At 65.0% G+C, this 4018-nt stretch overlaps 1 protein-coding gene across 1 annotated transcript in view; it reads right to left on the reverse strand.

The window, feature by feature from the left end:
* TNFAIP2 (tumor necrosis factor, alpha-induced protein 2) overlaps nucleotides 1-3519 on the reverse strand; it is a 14029-nt gene extending 10510 nt beyond the window's left edge. Inside the window, exons 1-2 of the mRNA XM_011951428.1 lie at nucleotides 3481-3519; nucleotides 401-655 (exon numbers count right to left, since the gene is read on the reverse strand). The gene's annotated coding sequence lies outside the window, so the exon portion shown is untranslated. The remainder of the gene's footprint in view (nucleotides 1-400; nucleotides 656-3480) is intronic.
* Nucleotides 3520-4018: the final 499 nt, after the last annotated feature.

The following is a 4018-nucleotide window of genomic DNA, read 5'->3' on the forward strand; positions in this document are numbered from 1 at the left end:
GGGGCGGCCAGCGCCCGGCGGGACCGTCCTCCCCTAGACGCGCACAGGGCCGGCGGCCAACACCCTAAAGGGTGATGTCGGTGTCCCGGACTGGGCTGAAGGCCTGGTCTCTCGCCTCCCAGCCCCGCAGATTGGGGCCCAGGTGAAAGCAGAGAAACAGATGCGCCTTCCAACCTCATTTGCCGGCCCACTGTGCAAGTGGCTCACTCACGCGGATGAGCGCCAACCCCGTCCAGGCCCCAGACTAGCTCTAGCCCAGGGTCCCAGCGCACCTGTTGGGGGCGGGCCATCCAGCCCCTGCCTGGACCTGGCTGCGCCCTCGGGCTCCGCTGAGCTGAGCTGACCCTTCTTCTTCTTCCCTTTGCTGAAGACGCAGAACACATTGGCCAGGCCTTTGGACTTCTTCTTCTTCTCCTTCTTCTTCTTCGCCGTCTTTTCCTCCTCCCTATATAGGGCTGTCCCAGCCTCCAGGGGTGGCGCCAGGTCCTCGGAGGAGGCCACTGACATGGAGGCCTCCGACTCTGCCTCTGATGTGGACGGCAACTTTTGGGGGCTTCTGGGGAAGTCGAGGGTGTCCGGCACAGGCTGATGGCCCGAGAGGCCTTGGAAGAAGGTCATCATCTTCAGCATCACCCTGGCTCAGGCCTGCAGGCTCCTGTGGGGTGGGGGTGAAGGCATCAGTGGTCACCATGGACCAGCCCTGGCTCCCAGGCCGGAGCACACAGCTGTGCTGGCTGCATTGAGTGCACTCAGTCTGTTTCACCCATTAGACCACCAGGGCTCTGCTCATCTCCTGGCCCAGATGAGCACCAACAACCATACTCCCTCCCTGGCCACGAGCATCTCACCACACACAGCTTCCCTTCCAATACTTCACAGCCCCAGAAGCAGGGAAGAGGCTGGGGACGCCAAGCCTGCCACACAGAGGGGGGCCTTCACTTTATTTGGGCAAATCCTTCCCTGACAGCCCACTCTCTAGGCAGGAAGCAGGGAGTGAACACCTCCCTGGATCCCACAGGACCCTAGGGAAGAGGCGGGGCATGTGCTCTGTCCCTTTGGACAGAGCAGGAACAGAGGTCCAGAAAGGTCAGGGACATGCCGGGGTCTAGAACACCAGAAGATGGCCTGAGACCAGCCTCCCGCTGCCCAGACCCAGCCCCTCTGCCATCTTGCCCAGTTCTGATCCAGCGGCGGGGTCACAGAAACACAGCTGCTCCGGCTGGGCCACGAAGCGGGCAGAGCCTGACTGGGGTCTACAGAAGCCACAGTGGGTGGGACCTCAGAGAGCCTTTCACACATCACTGGGGACAAGGGGCTCAGCAAGTCACAGGGCTGCCTGAAGTCACACAGCAACTAGGGTCCAGAACCCAGGCTTCCTGGCTCCCACCCTCTCTGCCTGCTCCCATATGGGATATAGCATCATCACAAAAGCTTCCAGTTTCTGCAGCCTTCCTGGGTGCCCATCCCATCTCTTCCTTTCTCTCATCTGGAAGGGTGTTATTTTGGCTTAAACTATCCCTATGGCGAACAGCTTGGGTTTGGGACTCAGGTCACCTGGTCCCAGAGCCCAGCTCTCCCCCTGCCTCCACATCCCCAGCTGTCCTGCAAGCTACATCCAGAGAGGCAAGACCCGAGCCTCCCCCAAGTCCCCACCCAGCACCTGACCATTGTCAAAGCAAGGCCAAGTCCACCGGAGGAGACCATGACTGACCTGAAAGGGGGAAGCAGGCAGGGGCTGGGCCTCCCCGAGAACTGAGGTGACCTGTAACCATGATGCCACCTGTCTGACCCACCCCAAAATGAAATGCATGCAGCCTTGTCTCATGTGTCACGGTAACTTCAAGTGACCCCTGAAACAGCCCGGCAAGGCAGGCAGGATGACCCACCATCCAGAAGGAGAAACTGAGGCTGAGTAGGAGGTGTTTGCCCCAAGCCCAGCAGCCACAGGGGCTCAGATTGGACCCATCAGAGTCTTCCCATGGCCCCGCTGCCTCCACCAGCCCCACTACCCTGTCCCCATCCTGGAAGGGCTGGGCCAGAGCCACCTGAGGGACAGGAAGCCTGGGCTCCTCCCACCCCCAGCTCCTGCCATGCTCACCCGATGCCCTGGGCAAAGCCACACTCCTGGATGGCACTGGCCTCCCTGGTGCCACTTGGGTTGAGCGTTCCACTCCAGGACCAAGAGGGGCATGCTCCAGGGAGCCTCAGGGGCAAGGCCATGGGGCACCTCTGCTCCCTACCCAGTGCCCCAACCTCGCTTCCCAGCCCCTCTCAGGTGCATGCCAAGCACCCGCAGGAGCTGGTCTGTCTGGCAGGGCCACTCAGCCCCACCCTGGGTGCCCAGTCCCCACCTCTGCCATTCTCCTGGAGTGGGGGAGGGTGGCCCTTACCAGCAATGCTCCCTGCCAGCCTCACCTCAGCCTTCCCTGTCGCACTCCACATGTACTAGGCTCTGTCCCACCTCCAGGCACAGCTCCCGCAGGACCCCCATAGCATTGCCACCTTCTCCCCTCTGTGACACAAAACCCAGAGCACCTGAAGGTCCTGCTGCAGCCCTCTGGGCCTCATCCCAGGTCTCCGCTCTCCGAGGCAGCTGGTGCCGTGGAAAGAAACGGTTTCGGTGCAGGCTCAGCACACCTCTCACTAGTGCGTGCACTGCACACCTCCTTCCTTCACAAGCCTCAGTTTCCCTGTCTTTGAAATGGGGATGAGGACCCCCACCTCACAGTGCTGCCGAGGGGATGTGGCCAAACCGCGCGGCCGAGGGCTGGGCGCCTATCTGGGCCTCAGTGGGGGTGAGTCTCCTGTGTCCTGAGTCTGTCCTGCAGGCGGCAGCGAGTGGGTGCAGCCAGGAGGGAAGGGGAGGAGGGGCGTTCCTTTAAGCCTTGCCGCTGGTTGGGCCCACTGAGGCAGGAATGGCTCAACAGCGCCCCCCAGCCTCCCGCTGCCCTGCCTGTCCTCGGGCCCACTGGTCTGGCTCGCCTTCCCCGCCACACGCCTGATGTCCACGCGCCTCCCGGGAGCTCGCTGGGCCCGGCTCCTTCAGCCCTGGGCAGGATGTGGAAGGCGGACCCATCTCCCGATGAGGACACCCGGGCACAGGCGAGGAAGTGACTTGGCCTGTGTCGCCCGGTCGGAGAGTAACGCCGGACCTGGGGCCTTCCTGCTGCCAATGGAGGGGAGATCCCTGTGACTGCCCCAGCCCCACCCTCCCTGCCTCTGGCAGGACCCGGCCCTCCGCCGCGAGCGCCAGCCCTGGCCCCTGTGCGCCCGGACGCGCGGACGTTGGGCGCCAGGGCCTCAGTTTCCCTGGCAGTGGGGCTGCCCCAGGCCAGGGTCCCTGGGAGCGTCCAGTCCCTCCTGTCCCCGCCGCCGCGACAGGCTGTTCCCTCGGGGAATCCGGCGGGGCATGGGGTCGGGGCGGGCGAGGAGCCGCGCGGAGCGGCAGGGAATGGACGCGTGGAGGCGAAGGTCACTTACCGTGTCCTGGCCAGGCCGCCGCTGTCCTGGCCCCAGTTCCTCAAGGCCTGAAATAGTCGCAGACTCTGCCCCGCCCCGCCTGCCCCGCCCCCCCGCAACCGCGGAAAACCCGCGGGCGGAGGCCAAGGCCCAGCGCGGCCCGGCTGTGTCTCTGCGTCCCGGGGGCCGGGCGCGCCGGGCCTGCCCAGCGGGGGCTGCGGGGCGCGGTCACTTCCTCCCAGCAGCCCGGCAGGGGCGGGGGGCTGGCTGCACGTCGCATGGTATGTGGAGTTCGGGAGTCCGAAGGACGGGGCTGTCAGGCGCGGGGCCATTGTCGGACGACGGCTCCTGATAGGCCGCCTGGAAGGGGCGCGCTTGGCCGCGTTCCCGCGTCACAGACCGGCTCCAGCTGCGGAGCGCCCCATCCACTCCAACTCCCCCAGCCGCCGCTCTAAAGTGTTCCGGTATCACCGTGGCCACAAGGAGACGGGACGGGGGCTTCCCGGAGGAGGCTCCCTAAGGAGAAGGGGGCTACACGGCTGGCCAGAGTGCTGGCCGC

Source organism: Colobus angolensis, unplaced genomic scaffold, assembly GCF_000951035.1.
Source record: "Colobus angolensis palliatus isolate OR3802 unplaced genomic scaffold, Cang.pa_1.0 Scaffold32, whole genome shotgun sequence".
NCBI classification, from domain to species: domain Eukaryota; kingdom Metazoa; phylum Chordata; class Mammalia; order Primates; family Cercopithecidae; genus Colobus; species Colobus angolensis.